Source organism: Crassostrea angulata, chromosome 8 (genome assembly GCF_025612915.1).
Source record: "Crassostrea angulata isolate pt1a10 chromosome 8, ASM2561291v2, whole genome shotgun sequence".
NCBI lineage: Eukaryota > Metazoa > Mollusca > Bivalvia > Ostreida > Ostreidae > Magallana > Magallana angulata.
Genome location: NC_069118.1, coordinates 59,851,200 through 59,874,368, shown reverse-complemented (window position 1 = coordinate 59,874,368; position 23,169 = coordinate 59,851,200). Strand labels below are relative to the sequence as shown.

Here is a 23,169-nt window from a genome sequence, read left to right as displayed (position 1 = left end):
TCATGATTCATTCATATTTTGACTTAAGAAATAAACTTATCATGGTATAAACATTGAAATACATTATAAACAAACATAATATACAAATATAACGAGGTATAAAAGCAAAACAGGTTTAGACAACACAGGAATGCTGCACGCCGGCCATGAGCTCAGGTGTGAAATTGGGTGAAACAAAATGGAAGTGTTGATATACTCGCCTGCTGATGTGCATTTAGTAGAAGTGTTCCGCTCAGATAAAGATATCAACTAATATTAATGTCTCAAGATCGCAAGTTATAATGCATGTCATCATTGCTAAATAAGTTCTTTGGATAACTATAATCTTGTTTGTGTAGGTCCCGTACTCCAAATTCCATTTCCGTTTAACTTGCAATCTTAAACAAAGAAAAAACAATACATGTCTTAGAAACCTTTAGGTTGAAATGGACCTTTTAGATACCTGTATAACTTTTATTTTATAACATTAAAAACAAATCTGTTTCTAAATCATCAAACGTTTATAAAAATATAAAACTAAAGTAAAATAATAAAACAGAAATTATGATAAAAAGTTTGTAATTTTTGGTGGTTCAAAATTAGCTTATAAGGTGCAAAATTTATTTAATTGCAACTATACATTGGTTTAAAGAGGAATTTATAATGCCTGTAGCCATGATTCATTTCAATGCATTATATTTCAAGGTTTTTCCCTTAAAAAGTTAAATAATCACTTTACCAATCTATCTTCTTATGAAGAAAGATTTTTATAAAGTTTGATGACTCGTAAACGCATGAATTGAAAAATATAGATATAGGTTTAACGTTGAAGAAAAAATGTCAACAAGAGCATCTACATGTAAATGCTAATTTTATCGTTGTAGTTTTGATTTCTTGATTTTGGAATGCAAGCTTCATTATGTAATACAATATATTTAAGATATTATTTTTAGGTTTTTAATTTTATCATAGAATAAATTAAACTCATATTATAAATCGTTATTGCTATCGGAATTCCACTTTGGTTTAAATTCAGAGCCACGTCTAGAAAGCTACATCTTTATTTTTTTTCGTGTGATGGGCGGTTTTGGTATGTGATTTTCTTTAATATGTTTCTGTTGTGTTAAAATCTCAAACATATTCAATGAATAGTTGCAGAGAAATCTTGACGAAAATATGATTGAAAATTTATTCTCAAAATAAACAAAGGCATCATTTAAAAGGAAAGTGATGTTTATTTGGTACAACAATGAATATCACTATATCACATGCCTTAACAAAGAGAGTGTTAAAATTTCAAGCACCTGCGATGAATAGTTGCTGAAAAAATGCAACATAATTTTTTGTTACGGAGAGACAGAGAGACATACAGAAGTACGGACATGACAGATAGACACACAAGGACAAAACATAGAAGTAGATCATTTGCAATTAAGTGTTAAATTTATCAATGTTCTTTTTTTTATCAAATAACCGATATTTGCTTTTCACATAGCTGTAATGCTAATATAATAGTAATTGTTTGTTTTAGTTTAAATTCAAATAAATAAAGCACATATTTGATATTTTGTGAAGTGACAACAATGATATCAGTTGTTAACGAGGATAAAAATAAAACCAAAACTGTGTACAGCCAATTATTTTTTGCTTAATGAAATTATAATCATGAGATGTTTTCAAGCTTCTCAAATCATGCAGTTGTTCTTATATATTTGTTTAAAATCCAGATATTATCACAGAACGAATCTCGGCCATTCAACCAATGAAGTATGACTGAAAGCTAAAAATAACCCATAGGGATAACTCTACAATTTAGACACTTTTTGTTAAATATTTTATTAACAGAATGGCACTGATTTTCTTTTGTTCTAAACTACAGCATTACTGTATAAATCTTAATATATTTGATATATGTAAGCTATTAATGGATTGTGCTATCAAATTAAATTTAGTGTGTCAAGCGATATTCAGTATGGGAATAACTTAGTAGTAACTTAGTAAATCAATGGTGGGGTTATAAACGTTTGCTACGAAAACTTTTTTAACGTATACAGGAGGTTGAACTTGAAATCGTTTGAGATAATCGGAGAGTTCATTTATACAAGATCTGTAATACGGTCGTCATTAATTGATTACACGATGTTTTGCATAATGTGTAACTCTGTTGTTGTTTTTAATGCAATGTTATCAATTATTTATTAAAACAGAGAGAGAGAGAGAGAGAGAGAGAGAGAGAGAGAGAGAGAGAGAGAGAGTGTTGTTAGAGAAAATAATGATCCATGCGATGAAATTTTCTGAAGAAATTTTCTGAAGAAATCCGCCTAAGAATAATTTCACGGAAGACAGAGAAAGATAAATGCAAATAAACAAGATATGTAATGCAGTAGAATCTGCCCTATAATTCCCTTTTCATTCGCATGACCGCTCGTGACTTGGGCGGTGTCCCTAATATAAAACCTTGTCAAGAAAATTAATTTCTAAATATTTATATCCGTTATTGTAAGTTGACATCTGGTTGTTTCGTGTTAATTTAAAACGACGTGATATAGTAACGATTTAATTTTAAATTTAATATTGTTATATTGCGGGATCAAACTGTGTGTGCACAAGTTGGAATGTATATACCGTAGTTAACTAAGCTAAAACAGTTTTCCCAGAAACGTTCAAATATTTAATTTAATGTAATATCAAAAGACAGAAACATATATTAAAGTTAAAAACAAAATTCTTTTACAATTTAACTTTACATTTAAAAAAAAAATCTAACAATGACAAATAAAAAATGAACATAGATATTAAAAAATGCCAATTTTTGATAAACAAAGGAAAGATAACTTACGTGATGGCATGAGTATTTTATTTGCAAACAGGTTGTCGTTCTTTGTTATGATGGCTGATGTAAAAGATAGATAATTTAAGAGGGCGCGATGGTCGTGGCCAATTTTAGACTTTTTTGACCTCATTAAGAAGAAAAGCTTTGTATAAAGTATAAGAAAAATAATAAAATTTTAAAGCCATTATAAAAGGAATTGTTCTTCGTCAAATAAAACTGTATGGCTTGAAACATCCTTTCCAAAGAAATAATATTTTATCTGATCGTTAATTTGTCGACCATCATCCTTCCTTAATGAAAAACCAACAAATATAATTAACCACTATCGGACGATTAAAAGTAATTAAGTCTTAATTATCGATGATAAATCAAATGTCTGTAAAAGGAAGAAAAAAAAGAGATTTTTCAAACAGATGATTTGTGTTTATTAGTAATGTAGGTGTAAAAAAATACTTATAAACTTTTACAGTTTAGCAGAGAAATTGCATTTGACGTGCTGTATTTTTAAATATTGGCTAAATAGGTCAAGTTTTTCGTATTTCAATACAAAGATAATTCACTGATTTTATAAATTGAGACAAGTTAACTCCTTTTCCCATTTTAGCTTGGCTAAATATGAAACAAGATGTCCATGGACCACATCGCTTACCTGAACAACAGTAATTCCTTGTATCGTTTTATATTAGTTTTATTAAACATTTACCAATATATCTATATATGTATATGTTAAAATTTAACAGCTCTTGGGACCTCAGTATTAATCAAGGGGTTACAATTTCAACAATTTAGAACTTACATAACCTTAGAATGCTTGCATTGTAATTTCACAAATGGTAGCATTGCACTTCTGTAGAAAAAGATCTTTTAACATTTTCCCTATGTATTTCTATGTTAAAATTTAAACCCCTTATAGGGCCTCAGTATTGATCAGGGGATCACGAATTTAACAATTTATAATCTACATTATTTTAGAATGTTTGCATAGTAATATCACAAATTGGAACATTGTAGATCTTGAGAATAAGATTTTTAAATAGTTTCCCAATATATTTCTATATCAAGCTTTAAAACCCTCTTTGGGCCTCAGTGTTAGTCCGACCGTCACGATTTTAACATTTAGAATCCACATTATTGAGGATGATTGAGTGGTTATCTCATGATTTGTGGCATTGTTGTTCTTAAGAAGATGATTTTTACTTATTTATCCAATATATTTCTATGTTGAACTTTCAACCCTTTCAGGAGTCCAAGTATTAGTCTAACCGTCAAGATTTTAACAATTTAGAATTGACATTATTTGAGGATGCTTGCATTGTAATTTCACAAAATGGAACATTGTAATTTTTGAGACGAAGATTTTTAAACATTCTTACAGACGATATCCTTGTGTAAAAATATGCACTCTGAGCTACTTTTCTGCTTCTGATAATGCCTTTTCTTAAAACTACGTATCTTATCATGTATTAGTGGGTGTTACATAATGTAACTATTTCTATTTTTATGTAATAAATACAGATGTATTTATCTTTAAACTTTGGCAATCATAGGTATTTTAGTCTAAAAAATACAAATTAAATCAAAATACTTCACTTTTCCATGTTATTGTATCAAACATTTTTGATAAGCATATCATTGAAATTTGTTGACAAAGCATCCACCATATTGTGGTCCAATTATTTGTTGCAAGGTTTGTTTGTTTTTTAATAGCAAGGGAAACTATTACATTCCAATGAGGAAAACGTGCTTATGGCTTTTTTTTATGTAAAACAGAGAAAAAACATTCTAAAGATATGACGTTACGTAAATATAGAATACCACACTGTTGTTTTGATCTCGGCCTTTAACCTTTTTCCTTTCCCTAGCAACGATCTCAATTCACGTTATAATTCTCATAAAAGATGAGAAACATATAAATAAACTAAATTCTCATAAAGAAGGTGGTGCAAAACAGTGGGACTATTCCCTAACGTAGAAAGGACCTTTAAATATCCGTATCGCTTTAGAGCCACATCTAAATATCGACACATTACGTAGACGACCATATTTACATAGCGGGTATGTTCCATACGGAGGCAAAATAAACACACATTTTACGCGCATTTCTATCGAACACGGCAGCCACCAAATACAGTTAGAAAGATAACCATATACATGTTTTCTGTATTCGAATGTTAACAGATCTCAATTTGATATCTACTGTCCAGTGTGTTTTAAAAATCATTCTTGAGATACATGAAAAAATCTTATTCTGGCTCTTCAAATCCGTCAGAGTTGTAATTATAATCCTCCTATGTTTTTATAGTATCTAAATAAACGCTAAGTCTAGTAAAAAAGTACAAATTTTTACGTACATATTTTCAGTAACCTATTGCTTCATCATCGATTCAAACTATCTAAATGATTTTGTTTGCTTTTAACAACCTGTACATGTATCTTTGAAATCAGCATGCCCGTTTATTTCATAAAAAGGATGGAAAATCTACTTTCTACATGTACTGATGCATACTAGGTACAGTGTTTTAAAATCTCTTGTTCAGAAGAAAATGTTTCTCAAGTTTATAACGGGGACTATAAACAGTAATGTTGAACAAAAACATATAAGCAGGCATGCAATATATTACATTAACAAAACTTTAAATAACTTTATTCTGACATTCTTAAATTATCTCTATACATTACTTTTCCATGCGATGAAAAGAAAAAAAGTTTTAAAAAAATATCAACTTTTTCGGGATTCGAACCCAGTCAAAAATATAAGACACGATTTTCATATATTCTAAATGCGTTACCACTCAACTAATCTAAACAAGAATATAGGAGGGAAAATTTAATACGTCGTTTTTAGACTTCAACTTTAAGGAGACATTTTTTTCACAATGATGAGGATTCCCCTTTTATATAGCGTGAATTCTGCCATATTTGTCTGTGTAACCATTATCAAATTCATTTCATGGTCTTTAATAAGTTAGCACAAACTTTTCAAATAAAATTCTACACTGCTTTTTGTACAAAGTTGCATAAAAAACGATTTACATCCAATTCTGTAACTTTGATTTTTCTATTTTATCTGCACCTCCTTTAAGGAAAATTAGCATAGGAACTGCAACACCTTCGTTTATTCCGTGCTATGGAATGTTATTTTAATGATATGATACTTCAAGGCAATGCAATGAGATTTGTATGCTAGCTATAAGAACTTAAAATGAAGGGTTTAATAATACGGTATGCTATGCAATGGTATGGTATGCTATGAAATTTAAACAAAAACGCCTCCATACACAGAAGAGTTATAAAGACTCGAAGCCAAAGTTTTCCAATGATTTGCAATGTGAACAAATATTCTTTTAAATAAAAGCATTTAATACGCAGCTGAAATCATGTGATATGCTATGCTATGTTATGCTTTGGTATGATGACATGTGGTGATAACGAACAGTGTTCAAAATCGAAAATCGAAACAGGAGCAGATCAAAGGCGGACCTCTAAAAAATTAAAAAGGTAGGATCAGGTGCCATTGAGGAGTGAGCATCCTCTGCCGACCGGTCACACCCACCGTGTGCGTTTTGTCGTAACCGGGAAAAAAGTAAAATCTGATGACAATTAGGTGATTAATCATAGTCTAACAAAAAGCATGAAACGCGTCAATTAGCATGCGCCCTAGTGGAAGATAGTATTTGCTGACAATGTTGTTGTATCGACCACAGAACTTACGAAATGATAACTTCAAGCAGGACCGTTGGTAGCCCTGTTTTATCAATTTGTTTGACAGTAGATCATGATTGTCTTTGCGTATCAAATTGAGAGACAAAACCCCCATATGCAGGTGATGAAGGTACATTAGTACATAAAGTTGACGATAGAAAAGTTGAAGTCATCATGTTTCTCATAAAGTATAGTTGGAAGGCTACCAATCAATGTCTTTTTCCAGTAAAATATCCAAATATAAAATAGATGATGCAGACTCTGTGGTATCTTCATTTCAAGTTCACTGGGATATATCGAGTCGACATAAGTATGGAAGTAACAATTGCTAATTGATCGTCGTCCATATACCTTATTGTTAAGTTGAATGCCTCAACGAGTGTTTTATTTTTTCACGTACAAGTGTTTGAATAAATTCTGCTTCATGTCAATACAAAAAGGTATGCTAACACTGGGGCGCAATTGGTACCCATGGGAACCCATGGGAATTCCAACAGATTGTTGGAAGACTTGATTTCCAAAAACTACATAGATGTTGTCTATCAGATACTCAAGCATCTTTTTCATGATATGACTAACGAAAATCTATGAGATTAAATGCTATGGTATGAGATTCCAATGATATCCTACAATATATGATATTTGAATGTTATGCTATGCTATGGTATATGTTGTAAAAGATATGCTTGAACTGACTGTAGTAGATTCGATTTTACGAAATGGTTGTTACTATTTTAAAAAATACATAAAAAATAAAAATAAATAATACTCCACACGAAAAATAGTACCCAGAGACACTATTTTTTTTTTATTGATTTTAGAGAAATTTTCTTTATTGATACTCCATTGTAATGAAAAATTAGCCATTTCTTGTTGATTAAATGGTTACAATCATGCTCATTTTAAAAATGATAATGATGTGTGTACGAACTAAAATCATGATGGGTGAAATACCTCATAGTAAATGAACGTTTCTGCCGACATGAAATTCTTGTTACTCCTTTTTTTTTATCTTAAATGTGAACAAAATGCAGGAAACTCGATTTCTAGTACTTTAAGTACGCTGATTGTTTGTTGCCTCTCAGTGAAATGCTATATGTGTAAGTTAGAGCCACTGAAACATTACTGTTGCCATCAGGATGGAATGTGGACTTTGGAGCCACTTAAGCATCATGTTTACAAATTATTAAGGACAACATTCTCATCTCAACAGTCTTAACAAAAACCGGAAGCACATTGTCGGAAAGCGCCATAGTGAGGAATATAACGCTACAGCAGGAAGAACATTACAAAACTAGCTTGTTACATTTAGTTGATACATTTATTGGTAAGTATTCAGGCAAGTTTTTTTTAAAATAAATTTTCAGATTTATAAAAATATGAAATGGCGAATCCGTTCCACAAGTAATAATCAATCGAAATAAAGAACAGCGGAAGAAGGTAAACGTTTGATGAATAAATCACTTAGCCCATGCGCATACACCCAACTTTCCTGAGCTTTTAAAAACCACAGTGAAGATACCTAAGAAGGTCCGATAGGCCTATCTCCCTTCGGCAAACACAATTATCTCTCGTGCACCCCCCCCCCCCTTCATGAAATTTGTTTTGATCCGCGCATGAATTGGCCGATATGTCTATAAGAAAAACTTTTATATATTTGTATAACTAATGGAAAATTCCCGTTTAACAAATAGGCCAAACAATAGAACAATACATGCTACATTCATTTTAGTACATGAGAAGAGTGTATAAAGACATGCTTATTCAGTACAAGCATTTGTATAAAAAAAAAGGAATGCAAGTTTGCAGGTAACTAATAAAATCAATGAGAACCACTGTGTGTATGTGTGTGAGTATATTAAGTAATATACAACATCGTTTTCAAATATAAACGATAAACGATAATGATTGATGGTGAAACAGAAAGTAGATGGTGTAATTTTGAAATCAGATTTTCCATTCTCAAGAATTTCCTGCAAAACTTATTAAAACATATTAGAAAAGTCGGACGTCTTAGTTGTGCATTTTCAAAAAAACTGATCGACTCTGCTTTGTGTACTGCGATAGTGTAATACATATACTGGTTTTGTAATTACAATGATTTATATCTAATAAAAAATGTGTTGTTATTTAAAAGATGTTATATCTCAATAAAACATGATTGGATATGCGATAATCTTGTTCATGTATTTAGCGTCTTCTTTTTTACAGTCTTGATCTCTAATACAGAATTTTGACTATCACACATTTATATGTTAATTTCTGCTCCCTGTTATCTTATTCAAACAACTTCTATCAAACTACAACTCAAAGAAATCAAACTACCATTCGCTAAATTTTGTAAATTGTGGAATGGTTATGTGGCAGGGTAGCTTTGAGTTATAGGTACAACAAATAAATTCGTTTATCAGATGTGTTTATTATTCAGTTTCTTTAACAATGAAAGTGTATAGATCTGGGTTATGAACGAAATGAAGTAAAAAAGGGACCTGAGAATATAGATAACATTTTAAATGTATATACATATGTATATGACATTGATTTACTCATACACTGGAGTTGCACATTTTTATGACTCATATGCATACTATACTTTTAACTTTAACTAAATACTCAGTAGTACTACATAAACAGCTGATATAAACATTTTTGTGGCATAAACTACAAGCCCTGCTCTATAATACAACAACACGAATAATCATATTTCTTATCAACAAGTTCCTGTTTCATCAAGGCCCTTAATGTTCTCTACTGTAGGCATGCGCGGCCTTGAATTTCATTTTTTTATTTTATCTCTTGTCTGCTTGTTGGTACTGAAGACCAAAAAAAATGTATTAATTGTTACTATGTCGTGTATTGATTTGATTACTTATGCATATCCTGGATATCTTCCAGTTCAGCGCACAAACTTTGGTAGTCATTACAGGTCAAATAAATGTTATCAAATTTAACAATCCTTGTCAACTCTAGATCTGCGCGTGATGTGAGCAAAAAAAAGTCACTAAACGTTTCTGTATACACAAAGATCTAATCTCACAATCAAAATTTCTAACCGGAGGTTGATTGTTGAAAAATAAAATCCTTAATTTTAACCAGGTTAGAAAGCTTTTCCATTTTGTCTACATAGTATTAAACTTCCCCATTTAATAAGATGTATAACGTTTATTGAATATTTGAGTTAAATACGTGACCATCTTGGAGAACAGTAACACCTGTGATAGTGAACCAAACCGTTAGTAGTTTCATTATTTGACCGCAGGCTTACCTCTATGCGATACATATGTATATCTTTTAATCTGGATATCCAACGTTTTTTTTCCAACTGGTGGTAGGGTGGTGGGGTGGTGGGGGTGGTCAAAAGAGAGTCAGACAGTTTATTTTGTTTGTTGGGTTGGAGAGGAACTGTACATGTAAACTTAAAATTTTGAAATCCGTGACACCGCCCCCTACCTTTCCTGACTCCTATCTAGATCTGCGCATGATATGATCAAGCTTAAACCACTTGAACATAATTGTGTACTACTTTGGAACAACTACGATTTTATCCTAATAGCTAAAGTTATAACCGGACATGTTTTGTCGCAATTAACGTCTTGAACTTTAACCTGAAAATTTTATTTTTACAAAACATTTTCCAAGATATCAAACTTCCTTATTCAAAACATTCGGTGTGGTGGGTATGTAAGTTTTAAACGTGGCCATCTATAGGAATAGAAACGCTGGTGGTCAATAGGAGATAGAGAATACAGTAAGGACAAATCTGTTATGTTGATATGTAATAGTTGGTAAAATTATCGTGACATATAAGTTTGTTTAATTTTTCTATTTTCAGTTGAATGATTCTCGACGAATCTCATTAAAGATCTGATATCACCGGAAGAAGCTAAACCGTATTGGTACTGAAGACCCAAAAAATGTATTTTGTTACTTAATTGTGTATTGATTTGATTAATTATGCATATCCTGCTTATCTTCTAGTTCAGCGCACAAACTTTGGTAGTCATTACAGGTCATTTTTAAATTCATCAATGTTATAAAATGTCACAATCCTTGTCAACTCTAGATCTGCGCGTGATGTGAGCAAAATAAAGTCAGTAAACGTTTCTGTATACACAAAGATCTAATCTTACAATCAAAATGTATAACTGGAGGTTGATTGTTGAAAAAAAAGTCCTGAATTTTAACCAGGAAATTAGAAAGCTTTTCCATTTCGTCTACATAGTATTAAACTTCCCCATTTAATAAGATGTATAACGTTTATTGAATATTTGAGTTAAATACGTGACCGTTTTGGAGAACAGTAACGCCTGTGATAGTGAACCAAACCTTTAGTAGTGTCATTATTTGACTGCAGGCTTACCTCTATACGATACATATGTACATCTTTAAATCTGCATATCCAACGTTTTTTTCAACTGGTGGTGGGGTGGCGGGGGGGGGGGGAGGGGTGGTCAAAAGAGAGTCAGACAGTTCATTTTTTTGTTAGGTTTGGGAGGAACTGTACATGTAAACTTTAAAATTTTGAAATCCGTGACACCGCCCCCCCCCCTCCCTTTCCTGACTCCTATCTAGATCTGCGCATGATATGAGCAAGCTTAAACAACTTGAACATACAACTGTAATTGTGTACTACTTTGGAACAACTACGATTTTACCCTAATAGCTAAAGTTATAACCGGACATGTTTTGTCGCAATTAACGTCTTGAACTTTAACCAGAAAATTTTATTTTTACAAAACGTTTTCTAGATATCAAACTTCCTTATTCAAAACACTCGGTTTGTTGAGTATGTAAGTTTTATATGTGACCATCTATAGGAATAGAAACGCTGGTGGTCAATAGGAGATAGAGAATACAGTAAGGACAAATCTGTTATGTTGATATGTAATAGTTGGTAACATTATCGTGACATATAAGTTGTTTTTTTCTATTTTCAGCTGAATGATTCTGGACGAATCTCATTAAACATCTGATGTTACCGGAAGAAGCTAAACCGTATTTGTAAATAACTCAAAAATCGAGACATTAATTACAACGATGATGATAAAGAAGAAATAAGTAAGTACAACATTTGTAATATATCAAATGTCCATGTTTGTATTTAATATCAACACCCAAACATACATCACGTGATCCCTACGTAAACAGCACTTAGAAGATGATGGTTTTGTGTGTGTTCCCATAAAGATGCATTGTACATGTAGTAACAACAACAAAAAACTGGTGAAGCTGGTTGTAACTGGGGATTTTGTTTTGTTTCTGACTATGTGCAGAACTCTTTGCAATTGTGTTTGTCAATCTCTCTCTCTTTAAAAAAAATATAAATACACGTTCGTCTTTATATTTAGAGTAGCTTGGTTTGTGACGGCTGGAAGTTACACCAGATTAAACAAAATAAAGTTAACAAATGTACATACATAGGTCTATCATCTCACAAACTTTAGTTGTTAAAATCCATACTGTATTTGAGATCTTAAGGAGACAAGGCTTTTTTTCTAATCTCTGGACAGGGAACGGACAAACGGAAGGGCTCAATGAAAATTGAAATAAGTATTTTTTGTATTTTTTTAATGAATTTAACGAAAAAGACTCACACAATAAAAAGTAAAACTGATAAAGAGCTTGATTTGTTTGAACCTTTACGTTGTGGAGCGGAAGTGACGGTTGACAAAAGGAAACCTGTTGAACAAATTGTCATTTAAATGGCCATCATTCATGTAAGTTTCATGTATTAATCATTTACAGTATTTATGACTACGCAGATACCAAATTTGTTTTAAAAAAGCTACCCGAGATATTTGAGGTATCTCACCGGAAGTAGAATGTTTTTGCTTATTTAACATTAGATGAATATCATATATGAAAGGAATTATACTAATTTATTCATTCCATGAAAAACAAATAGAATTAAACATGTTAAAAGAATATTCTTGAAGTGCTTCCGTTGACAAAGGGAAATTAAGATGAACTTTTACAAAACGATATAGTTTAAACTTTTCATCCCACTAAGTTTGGATGTTCAAGTCTTTATCGTTTCTGAGATGTTGAGGTGACAAGCTTTTTTGTCGCGGGGCAGAAAACAAACAACAGAATAGAATTTTGAAAAAAGAAGAAAACGAAAAAAAACCTCAAGTGATATACATGTGCTTATTTTGTAAAGTTCCTGAAATATCAGGAAAATCTGTCTTGTCATCTCTGATATATTTTGCCGACAAAAAAGGGGAGAAAATAAGAAGAAATAAAAAAAAAACCACTACAATCACTTTAAGGTCTTCCGTTCTGAGCTCACGGCGTTTAGTTAACTTACTTTTCCTCTCCATGCCCCGGAGAACGCATGAGGCTGTGCAACAAAAGACGCCATTTACGTCGGTCTCTGGCAGCAACCTTTGCCTTTCTCCGACTGTTCCAGCCCAGTTCTTCTCTCTCTTTCTCCACTGGACGCCTCTAGGTTTTCCTTGGCCTTCCTCACCTTCTCGTTCCTTCAGGGGCACAGGTCAGCGCAGTTATAATATATTTGAGGCGTTTAGTTTAACGTTGGTTTATGATTTGAGGAGGTAAATAAAACTCTGCGCCCAACAGTCACACCGTTTATGTATTAAATATTCTCATTTATGTGTCTTAAATTGTACGAGTTAATCTTAATTTCGCACATCGTTATAGCTATTTTTTCGACAGCATAATATGAATATTACAGTTCTGTATGCAAGTAAGTTAAAGCTGCTTGGTCCGATTTTTTTGTAATTACAGTATCAATTTTTTTTCATACAAATCATTTATCTTAGAAAGTTATGGACTTTCTCCTATTTACACCAGTAGAATCAGTCTCCTTTCAAAGTTAGAAATATTCAAAGTAAATAAAAATAATTTCTCTTTGGGCAAACGAAAAAACAAACCAAAATGCACCACGGGAATGTTTAGAAAAGGAAACTGCCTTTCGTCCCCCGAGTGATTGGGGTTATTCAACCCGCATGCTATGCATCGATTTTAAAGAAAGCAGACTTTGGAAATATTAGCGAACAAATGGTACACATGTTTATTTGTAATTTGTCTGATCATTTCGACCTTTATTTAAAACGATGTCAAATTCGTAATACAACCATACCCGTCTCGTCGTCAGGGGTGAAATTTTACATGAGGCGAAATAACGCGGTACCTTTTAATGTCGTTTGTTTTGTTAGCAAATTTTGTACGTATTTTTCTTTATTGAAATTTGGCATAATTGACGGGTAAAACAACTGCAATGTCTATTATTATACATATACTAAGCATAGCCATCGTTTAAAAGCGTGCATAAAATTTGATATAAAATCGAACCAAGCAGCTTTAAATAAAAATCCTTTAAAACCAACTTGAAGAAAATTGATTTAATTATATCAGCCAAATGACCGAAATTTTAATAAAATTTATTTTAATTAGTAGATTCAATGGCAATCTGATGATTTTGAACTTAGGCATTAATTGATGACTGCTATACTTGCACATATTCGATTCTTAAACTTAACTTCTCCGAGGTCTGCGTCATAATGTCCCGAGCAAACTTAACTGTTTTTACTGTAAAAGATTAAAATGACATACGCTGTATATTCCTAGTATTTCTCCTTTTATCGTTCACGACATTGTAATTAATCTTCGAGTTAAAGGGTTATCAAAAGAATTTATAGAAAAATATTTGTAATGCATAAAAGTTTACTCTTTAGTTTCATTAAAAAAAATGTACAATATGTTTCATGATCGGGTTCGGGGTGCACAAGGGGACATATATTGCTTATGTAATGATCTCTTAAAGTTTTATAGGAATCGCAGTAACATACAACAAAGTGATCAAATTCTAAGGTGACAAAATTATCAAAAGTATATTTTTAAAGGTGATCATGTGACTTTGAAATTAGATTAATGATGATAAACATTTTACATTTCTCTTGATCGAGCGTAAATGTTACTGTATATTGAGCCAGTAAGTCATAACGTAAATATTTTCTATGAACTAAATGAAACAGAGAGACTAAAAAGTTGATAAGATATAATACATAAAATTCTGAATAATTTGTGGATGTTTAAAAACTGTTTGAAAATTTCATTAATTTCATTAATTGCAGACAATTTGTTATTAATGAAGTTTTCCCTATGATTGTCTTCTATCAAAGATGATTATTGCATTCGGTCAATTCTGCATTTAGTTGATTAATATAATAATTACAATCATGCACGTTCTTATATTTACATCTACCAAGTTTTATTCCCTCTATTTCTTATGGACGCTTATAGTTAATTCATAGCTCTACAGAAACAGCCAGACTGAAATTTGCACGCCGCCCCGTTTATCGATTGGTTGAAATCTACAGCGGCTGAAACTGACAAGAAAGTGTCAGGACTGAAATTGACACGCCCTGTTTATTGATTGGTCGAGACTTACAACTACCTAAACAAAATCACGAACTGTATGAAATAAACATGATGATGTCAAACTCAAAGTCTCATTGGAGACGATTTGGCCGTTTCTTTTAGCTAGCTAAATAGCTAGTAATTTAGTGAATTTTACTTACTTTTTACGCTCACTTTATTAAATGGCATGGCCACAATTTTGGTCAAACATTATTTTTTCCGATTTTAATGTTTACAATGTCTTAGCAAGGCATATCTGATAGTCAATCAAAATTTGGGTGTCATTTGTTGTGTTATAAGCTAATTACAAAGCTTAAAATTCTTTGCTATGTAAACAGAACGTTTGTTTACAATTTGAATGTTGAAGTGAAAATTCCAGTTTTAAACAAAAAATGAATGTGTTAAAAGTTTGGAACTGTTTAGCTATTGTTAAAATGAATAAAAAAATATAGACGAACCAGCTTAAAAATATTTTTAACTGGTGTATTGAACCTATGTAAACAAATACAGGGCACGAGCCTTATTTTCATGACAAAGAATTGTGAGCTCTGTAGCTTTCTTATAGCTCCATGAATGACTCTCAAATTTCATTTGATCATTAAGAATGCATTTTAAAGCATTGTAAATAATATAAGAGGCCCAATGGGCCACATCGCTCACCTGAGCAACACTGGCTTTATATGGGCGTTCAACGGATATTGTGCCATGTGGCCCCTCAGTAGATTAACCAAAAATGAATATCCGAAATTTCACTTATTTTTGCATATACTTAATCTTTGACATATTTACCTTCATGGAATACCATTTTTACCGAAAATAAGATATGCAATATAAATAACTAAATTTTCGGTTAGTGTTCAGGGTTAACTTCCAGTTCCCTTTATTTTAGCCCCCCCCCATCACTCCTCCTTTTCTAGAGTTTCAAGGTTTTCTCCGCTTTAAAAACAGATCGGTCTTTTATTTCTGCAATTCATATTCGCCTTCCCATAAGGATGTTTTGTGCCAAATTTGGTTGAAATTGGATAAGCGGTTTTAGAGAAGGAGTTCAAAATGTAAAAAGTTTACAGACGGACGGACGGACGGGCGGGCAGACAAAATGTGATCAGAATAGCTCAGGTGAGCTAAAAATCAGAAAAATAGAATTTGGCCAAATTCGTGACCCCTTTTAAAAAGATGTTAATATTAAAAATAAAATGCTTTCTTTAATGATTCATCCGGGTAGCGATCATTACAGAAAAATATTTCATAACCCGCTATTGTTTAGATATATTTTGACATGATTTCCTACTAAAGACTGTAAAACCTGCTCAGTTGCGTAAGCACGACGGCGTCGTGTGCAAAATTGCTATAGCGCGAAGGCGTGTTTTGTAATTCACTGGCGTCGGAAGCAAATTGAAAGTGGGGGGGGGGGGGGGGGGAGGGGGCTTGACTTATCCTCAGAAATATTGAGGAAAAAACTTTATTCCCAAAATCATGAATATCCTAAAGTATCCTAAGTATACCTATACTTCCCAAAATAAATTAACCTACCCAAACATTTTTTTTCCCTAAATAATGAATGTCTTATCCGTGGAGGGGGGGGGGGGGTAATAAACCTATTACTCTGACTTATAAATCTTTCAAGGTAAATAAAGAACAATTACATTTTCGGCGAGAAAAAAGTGGGGGGAGGGGGGGGGGGCTAAACCCTCTAAGATGCTATATGCCTAATGGTAAGTTCTAACTTTGCAAAGTAAAGTGGGGGAACTAAGCCCCTCAAGCCCCCCCCCCCTCCCCCCAGTTCCGACGCCTATGTGATTAGCGCGATGGCGTATTGTGCAAAATTGCGTTACATGTAGAGCGACGGCGTGTTGTGTGTTAGCCGAAGGCGTGTTGTGTGTTAGTTCGAAGGCGTGTTGTGTATTAATTCGACGGCGTAATGTGTGTTAGCGCGACGGCGTGTTGTGCAAAATTGCGTTACATGAGACGCGACGGCGTCTTGTGTGATTAGCGCGACGGCGTGTTGTGTGTTTAGCGCGACGACGAGTTGTGTCTTAGCGCGTCGACGAGTTGTGTCTTAGTGCGACGGAATGTTTGGCAAAATTGCGTTACATTTTCATAACCCGCTATTGTTTAAATATATCTTGACATGATTTCCTACTAAAGACTGTAAAACCTGCACAGTTGCGTAAGCACGAGGGCGTCGTGTGCAAATTTGCTTTAGAGCGACGGCGTATTATGTGATTAGCCCGACGGCGTGTTGTGTACATGTGTTAGTTTGACGGCGTGTTGTGCAAAATTGCGTTACATGTAGAGCGACGTTGTGTTGTGAGTTAGCGCGACGGCGTGTTGTGTGTTTAGCACGACGACGAGTTGTGTTATTAGCGCGACGGCGTGTTGTGTGTTAGTTTGACGTCGTGTTTCGCAAAATTGCGTGACATGAAGAGCGACGGTGTGTTGTGCAAAATTCCGTTACATGTAGAGCGACGACGTGCTATGTGTTAGCGCGACGGCGTGTTGTGTGTTTAGCGCGACGGCGTGTTGTGTGTTAACGCGACGGCGGGTTGTGTGTTAAGCGCGACGGCGTGTTGTGTGTTAGCGCGACGGCGTATTGTGCAAAGTCGTGTAAATGCGACGTCGTGTTGTGCAAAGTCGTGTAAATGCGACGGCGTGTTATGTGTTAGCGCGATGGCGTGTTGTGTGTTAGCGCGACGGCGTGTTGTGTGTTAGTGCGATGGCGTGTTGTGTGTTAGCGCGACGGCGTATTGTGCAAAGTTTTTTAGCTCGACGGCATGTTGTGCAAGTTGTTTTTGCGCGACCGTGCATTGTTATGTAGTGCGACGGCGCGTTTCGCAGAGTTGTGCAAAGGTGCATTAAAATACCCCTAATGAAATTAAATTAGCAAACACGTAAGAACTTTAAAAAAAAATCGTGGTACATTTTTTTTTTTTTACATATTAATGTTCAGCAAAATGTTTTGTTTTGTTTGTTTTTTTTTGGGACTGATCAAAGAAAAGAAACAAAATATCCTCAGTTTATTCAGATTTTTATTTTTTTACAATTGTTAATGAAGCAAAATTCTAATTTGAAAGAATGGGAAAAAACTCCTATCCCTCTCTCCTTGGACGGAAAAACCCCAAGGCGGCAATTCCCAACATCATTTTTATGGGATGACCGAATCGTAAAACTATGATAGTTTCCGTGTGTGCTTTCTCTCTGGCTGCATTCGATTTCTCTCGTTTTTGAACTCGGGACATCTCTGGTGTAATCCAAGTTGTTACGTTAACTTCAAAGTCCGATAACTCGAATTTTTTTATCACCAAAAAACTCTGCATCGCCGAAAAAATCAGGGTTTTTTTTCCAGGGGTATAATGAATACAAATATATGATTGGTGTAATCCGCATCTGAGAAATCAAATCTGCTTTATACATGTATTCAACAGTAGATCCACCTCCACCTACTCCATATACTCGTATGTACCGAACTTTTCTATATTCACCACAAGCCAGGTTAAATTTTCCCTATTTCTAGTGTCGTTTGTTCAGCCTCGTCCTGATTTTCCTGACTGCCGGTTGAACCCTAAAAGAAATGGCATATCTTCGAATTTATTAATGACTGAAATTAAAATACAATTAGGTAATTACAACAATTAAATTTTATCATAACTTTAAAAACGGATAATTTGAACATTTATCAATAGTTATTAGATTTGTTATATGGGACCGAAACGACTTGGGGTCGAAATTGTTTGATGCCGAAAAAAGCAAATATCAAATGACGTGTAGGCTATTGAACAGACGACATTTTAGAAACAGGATAGGGAATGGACAATTACTTAGATAGTGTAAATTGTACCTGTTTAAGAAAAGAACTATGTAAGTTTATGTAAATTATGTTTATATTGTTCGATGTGATCTGCTCTGTAGTTTATTACCGTATTCCTTCGCACAACTTGTAAGTTATAATCAATAATATCAGTGCAAAACAATGTCACAGGAAGTTTCTAATTTCCTCTGTATTTTGAGCAGTACAGTATCAAAACTTACTGCAGCACACGACATTAAACTTGCAAGTTTATATCAATCTGTTCTTATTGTGATATTGTACAGGAATCAAACCCGGGACCCGTGCATAGTCAGACAATTTACCACTGAGTCGATATCATACGAATGGTCCATAACCCTGACCATCACACATGTATCCAACAATACAGGTAAGAGAGAGAGACAGACAGACAGACAGACAGACAGACTGACTAGAGATGTCCTGATGTTTTATAAAGAGAGTGACAGAAAACACAGGTGTTTTTTTAATTTGTAGATAAACTTTATTTTTGTAATGTTTCTATGAGGAGGATGGTCTTTGACAACCTTTTTATAGTCCCAATGCATTGCTTCCATCATTTTTTCATGATTTTTTATTAGAATAAACATATACCTGTTAATGAAGTACAATTTAAATCGATAAAAGGGAACAAATACAAATACAATATTTCCTCATCAATACATTATAGTTATCTGTTTTTACCCGCACAATTACACAGGAACGAATACAAACATTGTTTTGATATTCAAAATGTATCTCCATTCGGAAGTACTCGGGACACATTACACAATTTTTATGCTATTATCTGGGGTACTTTTGCAATGACTTTGTTTTGAAACCTGAAGGGGTAGAGGGGGCGTTTCAAAGCAGATAATCTGGACTTTTTTTCATTCTAATGAATGGATGTAGTTTGGGCGCAAAGGTGTTTTACTTATGATTATTGAGATATTATGTAAAAAGTGCTGGAAGCAGAAACTTGAGACATAGTTAGTCAGGTATGAGGATTTCGGATAAAACTTTGATTTCTGTAGAAATGGAGAAATAGCAATGGTGATTAATAAAACCTATTCAGTGGTTTTGTTGTACGGGAAAACGTCATTGTGACGTCATGATTTCACCAGAGAGTCGATTGAAAATCGAACGCACTTCAGATTTTCAATCGACTTCAGACTTTGCTTTCAACTTTCGACTTAGATGGTGACACAGTACGATTTTAGTCCAAAGCGAATCGGATGAGAAAAATCTGATGGAAAATCTGATGGAAAATCGTATCGTCTGACCGCACCTTAAAGGGATAATTGATAAATAGCAATGGTGTGTCAGAGTAATTGAACATACAAGGGTACATACGTGTATATGTATATTGATGTTATTAGTTAACATCCTGTGATCATTATTAACTAAGTGTGAATGCAAAAAGTACATGTTCAACAAATCACCGTGCCTTAAAACTGGTCTTTCTATTCAGGCACAGATATTGTTGAATTGAACACAAGACAGCCATCTAGAACTTGAAGCCACAACCAGTGATAAAGAACATATATAAGGTAACGTAGGTAAATAAATTTAGGGAAAACAACATGAATTTATGGATGTCTCTTAATGATGCTGTTTTGTTAAATGTAAATTGATAATGTTAGAGAGAGAGAGAAAGAGAGAGAGATAGAAGAATAGTTTTTGCAATACATTATGTTTGGTTAAGGTTCTAATGTCATCATATCATTTCTACTTTTGTTAATTGGACACCAGTGACTAATTACATTATAAATCAAATGTTGTAAAATTTATCCATTTAAATTATTTACAGGAGCATTTATTTACATGAACCATAAGCACATGTACTTTGATTTTCATTTTAAATACTTTCCTAGGTGAAAATAAATTTTTAACAAACAAGCATTATAAATATTGGAACCGAAACCTCAATTGTAATTCCATTTTTTTGTAGCTGTATCTTAGGAATAGAAAAAAGAACATAGTCAAAGAATATTCGTCAAATGTATGAATACTTTTTTTGGTCAAAGTTGCAATTCATGTTTTATATGTGTTTTAATCTGATAATCTGGAATATATTAGTAAATATATCGTAATTTTTCCGGATTTTGTCAAATTGTTGATTACATTTTCCAATTACCGGTAATATAAAATAATGATAGCATTTGATTTCCGAAGAAAAGAGGCTAATATATTTCTTACTAAATGTTTACATGTGATGAACATTAATTTGAACACTATAAATCAAGTGATGCATTAATGTTTATTAAATACATATCATGTGATATTATTCTGCTAAATTTTTAGGTTTCGTCCTCATTCAAGGTAGAAACAACTTGTCCAGTTATGGAAAACCATCAAATAGTCATGGTATAGTATGTACTTTTGTTTTAATATGAAACATCAGTAATTTGTACAGTTAATCTCACTTTATATTTCAACAATGGTATAAATCTGGTGAATTGATTTATATCTGATTACATTAAATACAAAACTCGAAGTAAATTAAAGCGAATATGAGATAATGATAGCATTTGATTTCTGTAGAAAATATATTTCTGAATGTTTACATATGATGACATTAATTTGAACACTAATCAAGTGATGCATTAATGTTTATCAAATACACATCAATTGATATTTTGCTTACTTTTTAGGTTTCATCCTCATTCAAGGTAGTAACAACTTGTCCAGTTATGGAAAACCAACAAATAGTCGTGGTATAGTATGTACATTTATTCAATTATGAAACATTAATAATTTATACAGACAATCAATCATTATTATACCCCTGCTCCGAAGGAATAGGGGGTATACTGTTTTACCCATGTGTGTCTGTCTCTCCGTCTGTCTGTAACAAAACAATTGTCACATTTATCTTAGCAACTATTCATTGCAGATGCTTGAAATTTTAACTGGTGGCCTCTTGTTAGGGTAATTGCTGTGCATGTTTAATCCATTAACAGTTAACTTCTTATTGAAAACTACAAGGTAAAAGTTTACATGTAATGAACACTAATTTAAACACATATCAGGTGATGCATTAATATTTATTTGAATATGATGTGCTCGCTTTTTAGGTTTTATCCTCATTCAAGGAAGTAACAACTGGTCCAGTTATGGAAAATCAACACATAGTCTTGGTATAGTATGTACATTTATTTTATTACGAAACATCAGCAATTTGTACAGCTAATCTCTCATAATTTTTTCAATACTGGTATGAATCCGGTGAATTGATTAATATATGTTTACATTACGTACAAAACTCGGAAGTAAATTAAAGTCAACCTTCTTTAAAACTACCTAATTAATTTTAAGGCGGAAATGTTGATCATTTTAATAACATTTTATTGAGGAAATCTCTATGTATTTTTTCAATGATAGAAAAAATTGATGATTTGATAACTAGATTTTGTGTTTACATACAAATGTGAAGGTTGATTCAGCTAAGTGTCGTTGATACTACTACATTACATCAAACAGTCTAACTGGTCAAACAGAGTGACAAGGGGAACAACTCAATCTCTTTTGTTGCCAGTTTTAATATGAACAGAGTTATTCCCCTTTTCACCTTTTCCTAAATCATTACATTCATAATAAATATAGCAATTAACAAAGTAAATTTATCCATACCTAGTCAGAATATAAGTAATATGCAAAGTATCCTAAAGAAATTGATCCAATACTAGTGTAACATTCTTTGAATAAATGCATGTACCTGAAATGGTTGATTGAGACACTGCCAGACAGACACAAGTCATGATGATGATTGTTCAGAGTCAATTTCTCTCCCAAGATATCCCCTACTTAATTTCTTTCTTGTCACCAACTTTAAACAAAATTGATTATTACAATCTCGTGTTTCAGTGTCCAATAACTATTAATGGTTGATAATGTAGAGAGATGGGTTAAATAATGACGGACCAAACAGGGATTCAATCACGGGTCCCTCTGAATTTCTAGTCTTCTCTACCAACTGAGCTATCCAGTTTCGGCATCCCAACCGGTTTCGGTCTGACCGACAAGTTTTCATGATTTTCACTCATTATTGTTTTAAGTAGCTGAACAGCTCAATCCCTAACTGTGTCTGTTATCATCATTTGTCCGGTATTTGTTTTTTACATGTGTGTTATTCTGCTTGTCTTTTGGTTTTTGTTAATAAGTGTACTGTTGTGTAGAATTGTGTGGTCTCTTTTTAGATCTATAGAGTATGGTTTTCACAGATACAGTAGACAAGAGAAAGAAAAGAGGAGTTGTATACGGTATAGTATTCATGAATATTATAAACTGTTCATAAGGCAGCTAACCTGTTCCTTTCTTTGTTACTCAGGTGACCTATTGCTATCGTAAGTTCGTTGTTGTGTGTCATTCATAGACATTATAGTATACAGCTCTTAAATGGGTATGCGGGCAGTAGTCATTGTGTTAGCCCTATGGTAAAAACTGTTGCTTGAGAGCATAGCAATTTCTT

General features: G+C 33.1%; 1 protein-coding gene across 23 annotated transcripts in view; it reads left to right on the top strand.

Annotated features, from left to right (window-relative positions):
- Nucleotides 1-10,018: 10,018 nt before the first annotated feature.
- LOC128159125 (uncharacterized) overlaps nucleotides 10,019-23,169 on the top strand; it is a 27,222-nt gene continuing 14,071 nt past the window's right edge. For 2 of the 23 annotated variants that reach the window (XR_008240097.1, XR_008240103.1), the window contains exons 1-7: nucleotides 11,205-11,371; nucleotides 11,452-11,572; nucleotides 18,986-19,089; nucleotides 20,170-20,248; nucleotides 21,003-21,070; nucleotides 21,353-21,843; nucleotides 22,898-22,960. The gene's annotated coding sequence lies outside the window, so the exon portion shown is untranslated. The other 21 variants (XR_008240109.1, XR_008240118.1, XR_008240105.1 and 18 more) reach the window with 21 other exon arrangements.